Source organism: Staurois parvus, unplaced genomic scaffold (assembly GCF_062004578.1).
Source record: "Staurois parvus isolate SC_StPar_1 unplaced genomic scaffold, SC_StPar_1.0 ptg000129l, whole genome shotgun sequence".
Taxonomy (NCBI): domain Eukaryota; kingdom Metazoa; phylum Chordata; class Amphibia; order Anura; family Ranidae; genus Staurois; species Staurois parvus.
Genome location: NW_028317925.1, coordinates 4,272,280 through 4,291,169, shown reverse-complemented (window position 1 = coordinate 4,291,169; position 18,890 = coordinate 4,272,280). Strand labels below are relative to the sequence as shown.

At 42.8% G+C, this 18,890-nt stretch overlaps 1 protein-coding gene across 4 annotated transcripts in view; it reads right to left on the bottom strand.

Moving 5' to 3' along the window:
- The window catches only part of ARVCF (ARVCF delta catenin family member), a 963,921-nt gene that overhangs the window by 529,279 nt on the left and 415,752 nt on the right, over window positions 1-18,890 (bottom strand). For all 4 annotated transcript variants that reach the window (XM_089672465.1, XM_089672464.1, XM_089672467.1 and 1 more), the window contains one exon: window positions 10,964-11,016. The gene's annotated coding sequence lies outside the window, so the exon portion shown is untranslated. The remainder of the gene's footprint in view (window positions 1-10,963; window positions 11,017-18,890) is intronic.

The following is an 18,890-nucleotide window of genomic DNA, read 5'->3' as shown; positions in this document are numbered from 1 at the left end:
GCATCACATGTCGTGTTGATGCAGGAATTTTCCAGCTTAAATTCATTCAGCTTGCTGGTTGAATGAAAAAATATAACTGCGTCTGCATACCTAGCTTTATTCTGTATTTGTGATACTGTTGCTGCATTCCCATTAGGCACGAAATATGCCTCTCCTTTCAGCTTTGTATTATTTTCATGCTGTGAACTTTTTAAAGCCCTACTCTGGGCAAAATATGAACTCCCACCCACCTTTAACCCATACTACAAGAATTTGTATTTTCTTACCTGAGAAAGATACTATCACTTTAGTCCACTATCCAGGTCCCTCATTGACGTAGTTTCCAGATGCTGGGGACCACTAACCCATCATTGCCAATGTAACATTGGTCCCCTAGAGTCCCCTCATGCCTCTGGATCCTGAAAGAAGACTGCCCCTGGCAGTAGAGGGGAAACTCAAAGAAGAACTCTATCAGATGTAAACAAATAATGATAGAACACTCAGTACTGGAGTATAACATGACCATGGCATTAGGTAGGTAAAAAGAACATTTTTTTTTAATGCCAACGATCAGTTAGACAGGGTGGGAAGGGAAGTTAATTTTATACTGGAAATTTTAAATGGATTTAAATTTCCAAGCAAAAACCAAAATGAATGTACAACCAGATTTAGAGGGTCAAAATCCATTGATGGAACTATGTGATAGATCTATTGATAGTTCTATGTTATAAAGATGATCCTGCCAGGATTATCTCTAAAACACAATTTTGCTTAAAAATATTGTAACTTTATGAACGGCTTTGTCAGCAGCGCCCAGGTGCCCCGGGCCTTATCTCCCTTCTTTACGCAGCTTTGAACAGACGCTCGTCGCACACTTCTCCTTCATATGTTGTTCAGTGGGAGCGCGACCTGGGAGTGGCTGTGGATCCGGAGGACTGGAATAAGGCCTGGTCACTCATAGCTAAATGTTCATTTAATACGACCACACTTGAAGCAGCCTACAAGGTATTGTTTTGTTGGTACTGGGTTCCGGCTCGTCTGGCCCAGGCTAACCCTGCCTGTAGTGATCGATGTTTTCGGGGTTGTGGCCATCGTGGCGATGTACTGCATATCTGGTGGTCATGCCCGAGGTTGGTTCGTTTTTGGTCTCGTGTGTTTGGCCTCCTTTTCACTTTGTTCCATCTCTCCATACGCCGGGATGCTCGGTATGCTTTGCTCCATTGCCCCATACCGGGCCTCTTGGCTCGTCAGCAGCGGTTGGCTTCCTATTTGTTTTTATCGGCCACTAGGACAATTGCTCAGGCCTAGAAGAGTCCGTTTGTACTTTTTCAGGGGGTGCGGGATCGTATGACTACTATGATGCTCAATGAACAGATGTCGAGTATATGCAACGACTCTCAACATAAATTTTTGAAAATATGGGAGCCGTGGTTGCAATACGCCTTTCCCACGCTCCCCCCCGGCCAGTGTGGGGAGGTAATGGAGTTTGGTATTGGCGCTCGTGGACCCCTGCTCTTTGGTGTGTTTTTTTTTTTTTTTTTCCTCTCTGCTCTACTTCTCTCTTTTTTTGTTTGTTTTGGTGTGACAGTGGACAGCTGCCTTTAGTTGCGTTAGTCAGAGTTTCACTGATGTTATTGTAACCTATGTGCCATTGATAGCCCCTGCGTGGGCATACGTTTTGCCTTATTGGAATTAGAGCATTGTCTGCTCTATTATGCCTTTTTTATCGGTGCAATTGATAGCCCCTGCGTGGGTGTGTTTTGTTGCCTCTGTTTTATACTGTTTAAAATGAATAAAAACCATTGAAATACAAAAATATTGTAACTTTGTCAACAGTCATATGAGATGAAAGTATTCTGAATGATAATGACAAGTAAAATATATGAGCAATGAGCAATAACTGTACAGGGATAAGCAGCCTCTTTACCTTTGTTGCTATAGACCAGTGATGGCGAACCTTTTTGAGCCCGAGTGCCCAAACTGCAACCCAAAACCAACTTATTTCTTTCAAAGTGCCAACACTGCAATGAAACCTGAATATCGACCTTTTGGTTTAGAAAAAACAACTCGTACAGTAGTGCAAACTAATTAACAGTACAGGGATGACCAGAGACTGCGGACACAGTACAGGGATGACCAGAGACTGCGGACACAGTACAGGGATGACCAGAGACTGCGGACACAGTACAGGGATGACCAGAGACTGCGGACAGTACAGGGATGACCAGAGACTGCGGACACAGTACAGGAGATGACCAGAGACTGCGGACACAGTACAGGGATGACCAGAGACTGCGGACACAGTACAGGGATGACCAGAGACTGCGGACAGTACAGGGATGACCAGAGACTGCGGACACAGTACAGGAGATGACCAGAGACTGCGGACACAGTACAGGAGATGACCAGAGACTGCGGACAGCACAGGGATGACCAGAGACTGCGGACACAGTACAGGGATGACCAGAGACTGCGGACACAGTACAGGAGATGACCAGAGACTGCGGACAGCACAGGGATGACCAGAGACTGCGGACACAGTACAGGAGATGACCAGAGACTGCGGACAGCACAGGGATGACCAGAGACTGCGGACACAGTACAGGGATGACCAGAGACTGCGGACAGTACAGGAGATGACCAGAGACTGCGGACAGTACAGGGGATGACCAGAGACTGCGGACAGCACAGGGATGACCAGAGACTGCGGACAGCACAGGGATGACCAGAGACTGCGGACAGTACAGAGATGACTGCTGACCTTTGGGGAGGGAGGGGGAGCGGGTACCTGAATTTGACAGGTACCCGCTCTTACTTCCACAGAGTTTTTTTTTTATCTTACCTGTTCCTTTATCCAGCCGCGCGCTGTCTTCCCGGCTTCTGTAGTGTGGGCGCTCATCGGACAGCCGGATGCCCAGTGCGCATGCGCGAGAAGCGCTGCGCTTTGTGATTGGTCCGGCGGCTTCTGGGATCTGTCATGTGTCCCAGGTACCGCCTTACCATTCACAAAGAGCACTGCTTCTTGTGCATGCGCACTTGGGACCCGGCTGTCACGCACACTACAGCCGGGAAGACAGCGCGCCGCTGGATTCTCCTGGCGTGCCCACAGATAAGGCTCGGCGTGCCGGCTGTGGCACGCGTGCCACGGGTTCGCCATCACTGCTATAGACAATAAGCCTACTGTGCTTGCTTATAGCACTTAGGATTTAACCCTTAGAATGAGAACATATGATGCAGCTTTTTTGGTTTGCAAGCAGATAAAAAGAAACATTGCTGCATAAAATTCCGTGTATTCCTATTCTCCTAACGCAGCTTGTTAATTTCCTGCAGTTTCCCTTGTAACTATTAAATAAACTACCTGTGTCATGTCACTTTTGAATCAATGACCCATGGGCTGCAGTTGTCAGTAGTGAGTTACTACACATTTACAGCAAGCAAGCACAGATCTCCTCCTGTGTGTGAATCTAATGTAGAATTGGTAACAGCTGGTCACGTTACCTCTTTGTCACAATTAACAGCTGTAAGATAACAGAAAATAAGCCTAGAGCCGCAGGATTTTAGCAGAAGGCAGTGCTATCAAAGAAACCAACTCAGCTCCCTACCGTCCTGCCAGAATTCAGCAAGCATAAAACACTGTTAATTACAAAGTATTGACCAGGTCTTCCCTTACCTTCACAGGATCAATGGTACACCATATAGATAAACAGTTCTCCCAGCTGAAGTAAAGACACTCCAGGGGAATCTTAGTTTACTAGAAGTGTGTAATAACTGCAGCGAAGATTCTCTGGAGCAGATTTTCCCAATCCTTTTAACATGCAGGAACCCTTTCATTTACTTTCAGGTCTAAGGGAACCCCTGCCAATAATTATTATATCAACACCTCATGGTACATTAGCATGGGTGGTAACTTGATATTAAAATAAACAAAAAAAAAAAAGAAATGTAGCATACTTATCGTGTTTGACACCCAAAATTATTTTCAGCAATGATAATAAAATGAACAATAATAATGGCCAGAAAAAAAAAAAAAAAGATAGTGAAATTGTATCGTTCCCTTACATTGATTGCCAGTGGAGAAGTGCCACTTTACATTGGTGGTCAGTACAGACGTGCCCCTTTACATTGATGGTCAGTACAGACGTGCCCCTTTACATTGATGGTCAGTACAGATGTGCCCCTTTACATTGGTGGTCAGTGGAGAAGTTCCCCTTTACATTTATGGTCAGTAGAAAAGTGTCACTTTACATTAGTGGTCAGAGGAGAAGTGCCCCTTTACATTGGCGGTCAGTGGAGAAGTTCCCCTTTACATTCATGGTCAGTAGAGAAGTGTCACTTTACATTGGTGGTCAGTAGAAAAGTGCCCCTTTACATTGATGGTTAGTAGAGAAGTGCCCCTTTACATTGGTGGTCAGTGGAGAAGTTCCCCTTTAGATTCATGGTCAGTGGAGAAATGCCCCTTTACATTGGTGGTCAGTAGAGAAGTGCCTCTTTACATTGATGGTCAGTAGAGAAGTGCCTCTTTACATTGATGGTCAGTACAGAAGTGCCTCTCTACATTGATGGTCAGTAGAGAAGTGCCCCTTTACATTGGTGGACAGTAGAGAAGTGCCCCTTTATACTGATGGTCAGTGGAGGAGTGCCGCTTTACATTGTTTGTTGGTGGCAATAGGACAATCCTACATTGATGGTCAGTGGGCGAAGGACCCTCTTAAAGTGGTGCCGAGTGGAAAAAAGACAATTTTACACTGATTTAAGCCTAAAATATCTCTTTACGGTTACCCAGGTACAACATATGTGTTCTTTCACTCTGAAAGAACAGTAGTACATGGAGGGGGCACCACAAGGAACCATGGGAGATGTAGTTTTGAAATGAATGTGAAGCTGATCACCCCGCCTTCCTCGCTGGCTGGCTGTAATGAAGTGCCAGAAATACTAAAAATCAGCAGCTACAGCTACGGGGATGGACTGACAATATACACACATTTTCAAAGTAAGAAAAATATTTTGTCAATACTAACACGTTTGACTTAATGTTTAAGATCAGTGACCAGTATGCCTTGCAATCAGCATAGTATGAATCTGTTATATCTGCCGCTTTCATAAAAATAACTGGTTATCCTTCCATTAAGATCCTTTCCCTGTCTCCTAATTGTGATCAGGTATTCTGTCACACAAGTATTTGTTAGAAACTGCAAATGGCTGTTTTAACACACATTACATAAGTATGGTCCACTGTTGTCACCTTCAGGGAGCCCAACCTAAAGCAGTATGAACCACTTTATGACTGCCTGTCCACAATGCACTGTAGGCAAAGCGATGTATGGGTATGTTGCTGCGAAATTCTGGGATTCAGGCACACAGGCCCCCCACAACAGCATTCACTTTGTACAACAACTGGGGCCTGTCAGCAAGTCCCAGCCAATGATTTGCGGCCGGGAACTGCTGATCTGCTGTGTAAAATCACAGCCCAGAGCTCTATGTTGGTAAACAACACAGAGCTCTGTACAGAGGGAATGATCTGTAAGTTTGCAGGGATGAGGAACTTAGAGGTTTGTTTAGTAAAAGCAGCACACTTTACACACATTACACATAGTTAGGCAGACATTTAACCCCTTGATCACCCTAGATGTTAACCCCATCCCAGCCATGGTCATTAGTACAGTGACAGTGTATAGTATTATCACTGATCACTGTGATAATGTCACTGGTAATATCAGTGGTCTTTTTTCATTTATATCACAAAAAATGAAAACCCAGTGGTGGTCAAAAAAACCCTCTATTTCTGTGAAAAATGATATAAAATTTGTTTGGGTACAGCAATGCATGGCCATGCAATTACCAGTTAAAGTAGTGCAGTGCAGTATAGCAAAAATGGCTTGGACAAGAAGGGGCTAAAATCTTCTGAAGAGATTAAACCAAAAAGCACACATTTATTATATTGCAGCCTACCAATTCTTAGATGTGTTGGGTGCATTAGTTTTCTTTTTTAGGCTTTGTTTCTTTTATTTTCCCCTGGTGATCCATCCAGTACGCCTGTTTTTCAAAAGCACAAGCAGTCTTGCAAATGTAGCAGTTACAGGGATGAGACAAACCATTTACTGCTGACAGGAGTGCTTACAATGGTCAGCTTTTATTTACAGTATGTAAAACCTTTATCCCAAAAGGAAAGTGTGGGTTTAATATGTTAATGTATCTAAATCTGCAAATACATCCAACACTTCCCTCCCCGAAGGCTGACAATGCTGCATTCTAAAGGTGTAACTGTGCTCATTCATCCAGAGTGCAAGCACTCTCATACAAGAGATGTGTTTCTGGCCAGATGATAAGGTAAAAACAGAGGGGAAAAGCCTAAAAAGAAAACTAATGCAGCCTCCACATCTAATGAATGGTAAGCTGCAATGTTACATTTTTGGTTTTGGGTTTGATACCACTTTAAAAATCACCTTGCAGTCACCAATGCAGGCATGAATGCAGACATGTAGGTAGAAGATGTAAGGTAAGCAGCTGTGAGAATGATTTGAAAGAGGTCACTGCTTCCTTGGTGAACTTTGAGGATGAACTGCACCCTGTTACTTACATCTACAGAGGTCAGTTACGGCTTATTTTAAAGCTCATTTACAACTTCCTAAAGACGAACTCCACTTCCCCGTTTCCTTCTCTTCATATCAAGTGGTGTTTGGCAGGGTGGTACATTGGGTCTCGAGCTAGCATCTTTGGTGATGCCACCAAGGGGCTGACGATCATTTCCAGGTTCTTGCAGCTGGCCTCTTATGACACCATGTGCTGCAACAACTCATCCTGAGGGACCCTGCTGCAAAAACCAGTAATTGACAGCCAGCCACCCGATGACAGGGGTGGGGCACTACCAATCCCCGGAGACTGCAGATGCTGCAGATGTAAGTCTTACCTAAGGGAGAATAGAGGAAGTGAGGAATGTGTTCCCTCAGAAAGGTACAAAACTAAACAGATAAATAAAAAGGAGTAGAATTATATAAAGTAGGGTAGGGATGGTGAAGGTCCACTTTAATAATATGTAAATACATTTATTTCTATAAAATGACCAGATATTCACTTGGACAAGCTTTGGAAACACTGCTATAGCAGACCCTCCAACATGGCCCATTCTAGTAGATATGAAAAACACTCTACTCCTGACCACTTCTGTGACCTTATCGAGAAGGTTTCCCTCTTTCCCTGTCTATGTGCCCTCTGCCAGTTCAGTTACTGAATCTTGAGCTTTTCAGCATTAGGCATCTTTTTCTCAGATTTCCAAAGCTGCCACCTGCTCTTTGGTCACACTTTTGTTATGTTTTGCCAGGCGGATGTTCAGACCTAAGCTGAAAGCAGCTTCAATTGTAAGGCTCCTCTGGTAGCTTTGAAGGCTTTGGGGTTTTTTTGTGGGCCTGTTAGCCTTTTGTTGCTGTGCTTCCCACCCTGCAATAGAACTGTTTTTGGATATCCCAATACTGCTATATTCTATGTCCCCTAATATATGCACCCCTTTAACCATACGCCCATGTCAGGGTCGTATTTGCCACTGCTCCCAATCTGGCAGGTATGCAGACAGTATTCATCCAGGGCCATGCACCCAGAGGACTTTCAACTTGGGAGCAGCAGCTGTGTTCATCAGGCTGCTGAATTCCAATTGACACGAATGGGACTGTCTGCAAGGGGGATATACAGAACACTTGTTCATGCCTGTGTAGGTAAACACATACCTCACATGGACCTACACAAGTGTGAATGGGACTTTAATGTTCAATTAAGAAATGTAATTTTCTGCTTATATGACTAGCTCTTTGATTTTCCCAGAAGTCTACAAGCAAACTACACACATACTCTGCAACACAAGTTTAACTTTTAATGAGTTGCTCTCTAATCCTGGCCATACATGGGTGGAAATGTGATCAGTTCAGGAGGGACTGGCCAAATTTCAATCCATGTGTGGCCACTGTGGTTGAACAGAAGTCGATCTACCGATTGACTTCTGTTCAACCACCCTGTCAGATAAAAGCTGCTCAATCAGTGCTGCAGGCAATAAGCAGCCTATTGTGTGCTGTAAATTGCCTCCAGCATTGCTCCTGTTTCTTCTTGCTGGTGGCTGCCATTTTGCTGAAGTCTAGAGCCCCTGAGCAGCAGTAAATCTATAGGTTGTCAACAGATCAGCCTCTAGTGGCTATGATTTTCAGCACAGTGCCAAAAAATAGAGAGCATCTGAGCATGTGCAGAGCAGGGGGAGACAGTGTATTACTGGATTCTACACAGTATAGACACTTATCTTTAATGTTTTACATAGCTATACCTGCAAAAGGAACCAGCCTAAAGTGATCTAGTAGGACTTAATTTCCTGACTAAAGTTCCACTTTAAGCCTCATCCTTTTCTACAGGAATGAAAAAACTGCACCAAGTGGCGGACTCTTCCATTTAGAGATCAGTTTGAGAAAAGACATGATGAAACAATCAGCAATTTCTCCAGGACAGAAATTGACAAACTCTTTTTCAGAACACTGTGTTCTAGCACAGGTGATATGAATCACTAGTGATGCCCTATCACACATTTAAAATAGTGAACATTATGTAATAGCTACACTCACCGGCCACCTGTTGAATTGCTTGGTAACACAAATTGCTAATCAGCCAGTCACATGGCAGCAACTCAATGCATTTAGGCACGTAGACGTGGTGAAGACGATTTGCTGAAGCTCAAACCGTGCATATTAATGGGGAAGAAAGGGGATTTAAATGACTTTGAATGTGGCATGGTTGTTGGTGCTAGACAGGTTGGTCTGAATATTTCAAAAACTGCTGATCTACTAGGTTTTTCATGCACAACCATCTCTAGGGTTTACAGAGAATGGTCCGAAAAAAAGAAAATATCCAGTGAGAGGCAACTGTGTAGAGGAAAATGCCTTGTTGATGTTAGAGGTCAGAGGAGAATGGGCAGACTGGTTCCTGCGACATGCAGATGGCAGGGTCAGCATTTAGCATAAACAACATGAAAGCATGGATCCATCCTGCCTTGTACCAATGGTTCAGGCTGCTGCTGGTGGTGTAATGGTGGGGGGATATTTTCTTGGCACTAGCAAGGTGTACCTAATAAAGTGGCCGGTGTGTGTATAAACTAGGATGGGAGAACAGATTGGTGCAGCTGATACAAATCAGTTTTTAACATGCAAAAAAAAAAAAAACACTTTCTTCCAAAATATGGGAAGGTATAGGATCTAAATATAACATCAAAAAGAGCCTTTTATGTAAGCAATAACTATCTTCCTGACCGATGTGTGAACCTGTGGAAAGCAGCGGACTCTAGGGATCACTTTGGAAAAGTCCCACCCAAAATGTAAAACAACATGTGTTGATATTCAGCATTTATACGCTTACCAAAGGAGGCTTTTGTTGCAAGATATCGTCCAAGCACAAACTTCTATATCGTTTATGTCACTAGGGATTACTTTTACATAACTCATCAATTCTATGCCAAGTTTAATGCATTCAGTTCCCGACACATTTGATGGCTTCTGTATTCAGAATCTCAGCCAAATCAGCATGGGATTCAGAAGCGCACAGCAGTAGCCGGTCTCAAGAACACTTGCAATGTAGATACAAACACTTGCCTTTCATCTTCCATTATGCCAGAACGGATGCTAATATGCATGCTAAGGTTACATGATGATTCTAATAGACTGGCCACCTCCTCAGCTGCAAGAAAATACACTGCATGCAATAAATATACTACTATCTATTCCCAAGACTTACAGTAAGCTATGCTTGAAAATCATGTAAATTGAGCCAAAAGATTACTGCTTTGATCTCCCACATTTCATGTTCATAAATGCACTTAAAAAAGGCAAAGTTCTATGCAGCTCAGTTCTTCCCAAACCTGCCTTTTCTCTTTGAAGAAACAGACAGCAGAAGGAAAAACATATTACATAATATTACATAGCAACATAGCAAGCAAGGTTCTAAAGACAAACCCAACATGTTCTACCTAGGGCCAGATTATTTATTACATTTTCTTCAGGAAAGTAAACTTCATTACATTTCCTGTATGTTGCTTCTCTTTCTGGAAAATACAACTAAGACAAAAACATGTAAAGATATATATAATATATATATATACACACACACACACACGTATATATATATATATGTACTATATTGCCAAAAGCATTGGGACACCTGCCTTTACACACACATGAACTTTAATGGCATCCCAGTCCTAGTTCGTAGGGTTCAATATTGAGTTGGCCCACCCTGGGAAGAGTTCCAGTGGCAGCGTGCTTTACACCACTGCATCCGACTCTTTACCTTGCACTTGGTGATGTAAGGAAATTTCACAGATGGACTTATTGCACTGGTGACAACCTATCACTGTACCACTTAAATTCACTGAGCTCCTGAAAGCACCCATTCTTTCACAAATGTCTTTATAAGCAGCCTAGGTGCTTGATTTTATACACCTGTAGCCATGAAGTTGATTGGAAGGCCTGAATCCAATGATTTGGAGGGGTGTCCCAATACTTTTGGCAATATAGTGTATATGTGTGTGTATGTATGTAATAAAAAAAATATACTGCTCAGCATTAAAAGAGACAGATGAGCAGTAGTAAATGTATTTCCAATACAGAAATCCTGAGTAAAATTTACAGTATTAATCAGGCTGAAAAACATTGAAGTAAACATCTACTTAGTTTTCCAATTTCACAAAAAATCCAATTTCATTTTAAATTACATTTTTGCTGCAACTATTTCATCCTGGAGCAAAACCCCTAGCCAGATTACGTCAAGAAAAATATTTCTTAAAATCCCCATGAAAACACTTTTTTTTATCAGCCACCATGGTATCTCTGTGTTGTGTCTGTGACATTGTGTAGTGTACCCATATAAGATTAAAATAACGGCATTTGTATGTATACATTTATTCAGTGTGGTCATTTAACTGAATGACACATTTAATCTAATTAATTTGAATTTATCTACTTACCCAGTATCATTTTACTTCAGAAGATGAAGCAGAATCACCAAATCAGTAGATATCTGAAAAAAAATCAGATTAGTATGTACATGTATATTTTTTTATTCATTAATAAAAACCTAACAAACAGGGTAACCTTATAACATTTCCTAAATAAAATGTTGGCATAAATCTAAAATACAGAGAATTCTAAAGAGTTAGCTACTAACATGAAACCTGTAACAATTCTTGCAGTTTCAATTGATAAAAAGGGTCACAGTATTATACTACAGTATAATGTATTATTTGTACAGTATATGATTGCAACACTAGTTTCGTGTTGAAAGATGCCATGCTGTATGTGTTGTTTCAACAGATACCTTACACTCTGCCATGCTATCCAGGCACAATCTGGATTGTTAATGCTGAATTACAAGTGTTCCCTCTAAAGAAGCTACTGGGGTTTATTTACTAAAACCAGAGAGTGCAAAATCAGGCTCACTTCTGTATAGAAACCAATCAGCTTCTAACCTCAGTTTGTTCAATTAAGCTTTGGCGAAAAAACCTGGAAGTTGATTGGTTTCTATGCAGAAGTGAATCTGATTCAGTTTTTGCACGCTCCACCTTTAGTAAATTAACCCCACTTTGTTCAATGTCCTCTAAAACACAGGTGAAAGGCTTGCACCACAATCTACAAATGCAGGCCTCCAGACCCTTTGAAATAGCCTAAGCTAAATAGTCCAGAGCCATACCCTCACTAACAAAAGAGCCCTTTGAGGAAGTGGGGGAAAACTTTTTTTTTCTACAGACATTAGTACACAGAATCTTCACTTTCAATTCTTCTTCATCTACCAATTAAACCGCACCTCCTATAAACGTTAGAGATTTGAAAATAATTAGTAATCCTCCCAGTACTATAGAAGTACTTCAATACTGGCGAATGCCAGCCATGTGTTTTGGACCTGCCCCAAGGTGAAGTTTATTGGTAAACAATATTTGCTTTGCTGATGACAACTTTGGAGTTTAAAAATCCATTTATCCCAGAAATCTACTTGATAGTATGATAGTATCCTGCAAAACTAGATACCAATCGCCTACTCCAAATTGTTGCTAAGGCTGGCCATACATTATACAATTATCTGGAGATTTTTGGTTTAGATTTACCAAAAACCATATAATAGGAGGACAAACCTAAACAACACTCTCAGTTGTATCCAATTAGGCAGGCCCTTGCACTACACAGTTGAAGGTAAATCTAAAGGAAATTGGGCAGAAAATTGGAAGATAATTGTATAATGTATGGCCAGCCTATGTCTGTTATTTTTACACCAGGAAAGGAACATTGCAATGGAAAGACTCAACTCCAGATTTCACCATATTTTTTCGCTCCATGAGACACACCTGACCATAAGACACACCCAGGTTTTAGAGGAGGAAAACAAGAAAAAAAATATTCTGAACCAATGGACTGCGGACATAGTACAGGAAATGACTAGAGACAGCAGACATAGTACAGGAGATGACCAGAGACTGCGGACATAGTACAGGAGATGACCAGAGACTGCAGACAGTACAGGAGATGACCAGAGACTGCGGACACAGTACAGGAGATGACCAGAGACTGCGGACACAGTACAGGAAATGACTAGAGACTGCGGACACAGTACAGGAGATGACCAGAGACTGCGGACACAGTACAGGAAATGACTAGAGACTGCAGACATAGTACAGGAAATGACCAGAGACAGCAGACATAGTACAGGAGATGACTAGAGACAGCAGACATACAGTCAGGTCCATAAGTATTGGGACATCGACACAATTCTAACATTTTTGGCTCTATACACCACCACAATGGATTTGAAATGAAACAAATAAGATGTGCTTTAACTGCAGACTGTCAGCTTTAATTTGAGGGTATTTACATCCAAATCAGGTGAACGGTGTAGGAATTATAACAGTTTGCATATGTGCCTCCCACTTGTTAAGGAACCAAAAGTAATGGGACAGAATAATAATCATAAATCAAACTTTCACTTTTTAATACTTGGTTGCAAATCCTTTGCAGTCAATTATAGCCTGAAGTCTGGAACGCATAGACATTACCAGACGCTGGGTTTCATCCCTGGTGATGCTCTGCCAGGCCTCTACTGCAACTGTCTTCAGTTCCTGCTTGTTCTTGGGGCATTTTCCCTTCAGTTTTGTCTTCAGCAAGTGAAATGCATGCTCAATCGGATTCAGGTCAGGTGATTGACTTGGCCATTGCTTAACATTCCACTTCTTTCCCTTAAAAAACTCTTTGGTTGCTTTTGCAGTCTGCTTTGGGTCATTGTCCATCTGCACTGTGAAGCGGCGTCCAATGAGTTGTGAAGCATTTGGCTAAATGTGAGCAGATAATATTGCCCAAAACACTTCAGAATTCATCCTGCTGCTTTTGTCAGCAGTCACATCATCAATAAATACAAGAGAACCAGTTCCATTGGCAGCCATACATGCCCACGCCATGACACTACCACCACCATGCTTCACTGATGAGGTGGTATGCTTAGGATCATGAGCAGTTCGTTTCCTTCTCCATACTCTTCTTTTCCCATCACTCTGGTACAAGTTGATCTTGGTCTCATCTGTCCATTAGATGTTGTTCCAGAACTGTGAAGGCTTTTTTAGATGTCGTTTGGCAAACTCTAATCTGGCCTTCCTGTTTTTGAGGCTCACCAATAGTTTATATCTTGTGGTGAACCCTCTGTATTCACTCTGGTGAATTCTTCTCTTGATTGTTTACTTTGACACACATACACCTACCTCCTGGAGAGTGTTATTGATCTGCCCAACTGTTGTGAAGGGTGTTTTCTTCACCAGGGAAAGAATTCTTCGGTCATCCACCACAGTTGGTTTCCGTGGTCTTCCGGGTCTTTTGGTGTTGCTGAGCTCACCGGTGCGTTCCTTCTTTTTAAGAATGTTCCAAACAGTTGTTGGCCACGCCTAATGTTTTTGCTATCTCTCTGATGGGTTTGTTTTGTTTTTTCAGCCTAATGATGGCTTGCTTCACTGATAGTGACAGCTCTTTGGATCTCATCCTGAGAGTTGACAGCAACAGATTCCAAATGCAAATAGCACACTTGAAATGAATTCTGGACCTTTTATCTGCTCATTGTAATTGGGATAATGAGGTTATAACACACACATGGCCATGGAACAGCTGAGAAGCCAATTGTCCCATTACTTTTGGTCCCTTAACAAGTGGGAGGCACATATGCAAACTGTTGTAATTCCTACACTGTTCACCTGCTTTGGATGTAAATACCCTCAAATTAAACCTGACAGTCTGCAGTTAAAGCACATCTTGTTCGTTTCATTTCAAATCCATTGTGGTGGTGTATAGAGCCAAAAATGTTAGAATTGTGTCGATGTCCCAATATTTATGGACCTGACTGTAGTACAGGAGATGACCAGAGACTGCGGACATAGTACAGGAAATGACTAGAGACAGCAGACATAGTACAGGAGATGACCAGAGACTGCGGACATAGTACAGGAGATGACCAGAGACTCTGAACACAGTACAGGAAATGACTAGAGACTGCAGACATAGTACAGGAAATGACCAGAGACTGCGGACATGCTACAGGAGATGACCAGAGACTGCAGACATAGTACAGGAGATGGCCAGAGACTGCAGACATAGTACAGGAGATGACCAGAGACTGAGGACATAGTACAGAAGATGAAAAGAGACTGCGGACATAGTACAGCAAATGACCAGAGACTGCAGACATAGTACAAGGGATGACCAGAGACTGCGGATATAGTACAGGAGATGACAAGAGACTGCGGACATAGTACAGGAAATGACCAGAGACTGCAGACATAGTACAGGAGATGACCAGAGACTGCCGATATAGTACAAGAGATGACCAGAGACTGCGGACACAGTACAGGAGATGACCAGAGACTGCGGACACAGTACAGGAGATGACCAGAGACTGCAGACATAGTACAGGAGATGACCAGAGACTGCCGATATAGTACAAGAGATGACCAGAGACTGCGGACACAGTACAGGAGATGACCAGAGACTGCGGACACAGTACAGGAGATGACCAGAGACTGCGGATATAGTACAGCAGATGACCAGAGACTGAGGATATAGTACAGGAGATATCAAGAGACTGCGGACATAGTACAGGAGATGACCAGAGACTGCGGACATAGTACAGGAGATGACCAGAGACTGCGGACATACTACAGGAGATGACCAGAGACTGCGGACATACTACAGGAAATGACCAGAGACTGCTGATATACTACAGGAGATGACCAGAGACTGCGGACACAGTACAGGAGATGACCAGAGACTGCGGACACAGTACAGGAGATGACCAGAGACTGCGGACATACCACGGGAGATGACCAGAGACTGCGGACATACTACAGGAGACGACCAGAGAACAGAGACCTTTGGGGAGTGAAAGGGGGGAGCAGGTACCCGCTCCCACTTCTGCGGAGTTAGCCTCCCTCCCCGTCTTCTGGGACACCTGACAGGTCCCAGAAGACTGCCGAACCATTCGGAAAGCGCATGCGCAGTAGGCACCTGGCTGTGAAGCCACAAGCTGTCACAGCTGGGTGCCCACACTAAAGATGCTGACACCAGGGAGAGAAGACGATGAGGACACCGCTGGACCGAGGAACAGGTAGGACCGAGGAGCAGGTTCTGCTGCACAGAAGAGCCAAGCTCCATATTGGCTCCATAAGACGCACAGACATTTTCTCCCATTTTTGGGGGAAAAAAAAGTGCATCTTATGGAGCGAAAGATACGGTAACTCTTTCTGCACCATGATTAATGACATCCTACTTAGAGTGTTACTAAACCCAGGACCCTGCATTCACAATATCTGGTCTTCCACAGTACACAGAACATGGAAATGCAGTTATTTTAGTAACTATAAACTGCTAAATACTTTTTCTCATCAGCAGTTAGAGCAGTCTTGTGACTTCTATCACTGTCTGGCCGAGCACTGATTAACCTTGTAGGAGGAGTTTTTGTTCTCCTCTGACTGCCCTATGAGGCTGCATGACCATTGACCCTCTGTCTGGACAATGCTGATTGGCCCTGTGCTGATCACATGCTCCCTTTCAAAAAAACTGTACTATCAGCAGACAGATTGGGGACTGTGGAAGAAGGGGAGGATCAGAGAAGATAGGATCAAACATCCTTTTTACACAATGCTGAGGATTGTGAGTCTAACAAACATGCTTTACTGCATATACAGATGGATTTTACTCTTGTGGGTTTAGAGGAAAGCAGAATATTCTGCAACATCAACCATTATGCAAAAAACTAGCCAATCATATTTATTTATGAATGGCCACTAATACATGCACAATGATGTAACATTAAAAGCAAATAGATGAATGCATGTCCCCAAAAGAAAAAGCTTTCCTCCTGATAAAGACTCCTGATTAAGAGTTGAAATGCGTTGAGGTTTCAAGTTGCCATCTGAAGATTTTGATAGATGGAACTTATAAAATGCAGATAACCATTGATGTATTTTGGTTATTTTCTTCTTTTCTATGTATGGTAATTGTTTTAAAATGTTGCGAATAAAGGTAAATATTTTTTATCTATATATTTTCTATGACTATTGGTACCTTTAAAGTCCCACTCCCTTGTCTTCTATTTTAGTAATTCTGGTTGACAGGAATATGGTACCATACTAATAATGGTTAGGATTCAGCACCAATGTTTCTCTGCTTGTATTTTGTTATTTAATAAGTACAATCTAAAACTCCTTAAAACAGATGTCATATATCTTACATAGTAGTTTAGAGAGTATTGGAACATTCCACTGATCAGCTCAACGGGAAATTTGTCTACCCCTCCGTAGAGAATCATTTAATGCAGACATTTGTAAAAATCAGATCTCAGGAAGATACATTTGTGTAAACTTTTTGGATAAAATGTACTTTCATAGTTAACCACTTGCCTTCCAGAGGATTTATCCCCGTCCTGACTAGGCCATTTTTTGCAATATGGCACTATGTTACTTTAACTGACAATTGCGCAGTCATGCAACGCTGCACCCAAATGAAATTTACGTTCCTTTTTTCCCACAAGTAAAGTTATCTTTCGGTGATATTTGATTGCCTCTGCGGTTTTTATTTTTTGCGCTATAAACAAAAAAAGACCAACAATTTTGAGAAAAAAACAATATTTTGGAGTTTTTGCTATTAAACATGTCCAGTAAAGAAAAATTACTTTTTAAATAGTAATTAAAATTTTTTACTAGTAATAGCAGCAATCAGTGACTTATAGCGGGACTGCGGTGGGCATTCTGACACTAACAGTGCTAATAAAACCACTAAGGGCTCGTTCACACTTAGCTGTTTTACCAAAGTTTGCCAAACGCCCCTATAGCATTTGGCAAGCGTTGGTCCGGCGTTTGCGGAGCATTTTTTAATGCTCAGCAAATGCTCTGTAAACGCCGCATGCGCGGTTTAGCGGAAGTTGCTAGGCATTTGCCGAGCGTTAATAACGCCCCACAAATGCCTATAATGCAGTTTGAGTGGTGTTACCGCTCCGCAAGCGCCCTGCAACCGCGTCGCAACCGCACCGCAAACTCCCGGCCGGCACCATAGAGGAGAATAGGAGGCTTCAATGCCTCCTGACTCGACCAGAGGCGTCCGTTTTGCCGCGACGCAAACGCTCCCGTTAGAACAGCACAATGTGCTGTAATGTGCAGAATTGGCAGAGGCGTTTGGGAAGCGGTAAAAACGCTTCCCAAATGCCTCTCTGCCGCCTGCACACAACGCTAGTGTAAACGTAGCCTAACACTGTGCTAATCGCACTGGGCAGGAAGGGGTTAACATCGGGGGCAATCAAAGTTAACTGTGTGCTGTGTCACTATGTCTGTGAATGTGCTTCCCTGTAAGCACACTTCTTTTTGTTTATACACAGGTCTCTCCCCCGTCAGAGATACCAGTGATTGACAGCCTAGGCCATCAATGGTGGCGCGAGTAGGGCGCGTGCGCGTGTGCCCCCTACCTGGAACTGCAACATAACGTATATACACATGATTTTGCGTGCCTGTGCCGCCCTGTAGCAGTATTTCTGCTATAGGGTGGCATGGAACTGGTTAAAGTGGCATTTGTACATTTATTAGGTTATAGCGGAGTTCCAACTGAAAAAAAAAATACAGTCACTTACCTGTCCCACAATCCAGTGGTGTCCTCACCACTTTTACCGGCCGTCTTCTCTCCCTGGCGCCCGCATCTTCACAGCCAGGTGCCCACTACGCATGCGTGAGAAGCGCTGTGCTTTGTGAATGGCCCCGTAGTTTTCTGGGACCTGTCACGTGTCCCAGAAAACTATAGGGAGGGAGGGGGAAGTCAAATTTGGGTACTCACTCCCCCCCCTCACTCCCAAAAGGTGCCAATCCTTAATGGGGAGTGAGGGGGGACAAAGACTTAAAGTGGAACTTCCCCTTTTGGGTGGAGCTCTGCTTTAAGGAAAACAGTTCTAACACTGTGTTAATACACCACAATGAATAATTGAGTCAATAAAATGATTCAAATATATGTAAATCCTCACCTTGCAAAACAACCCATTCCATTTAAAATAGAAATGTAAGGCAAAACATTTCTGCATAGATAAAAACAATTATAAACACTTTATTTTCCTTTTTTTTATAAGTGATCACATTTTGTCCCAACTGCTTAGAGAGCTTGTGGAGGAGAAACAGCAGAACACTGATGTTCTGAGTGAAAGGCTGTAGGGGGGGTGCCAGGATAAGTCTGATCATTGTAGGAGAGGAGGCTGAGTTCCCCAGCACAGCTAGAGAACTAACCAATGCATGTTCTCCTGCTTAAGCTAGCCATAGACAGTTTGTATCTCGGCTGCTTCAGCAGGGACCAGCCAAGATTCAAACCATGTATGGGCAGGCTGAATGATCAGTCAAT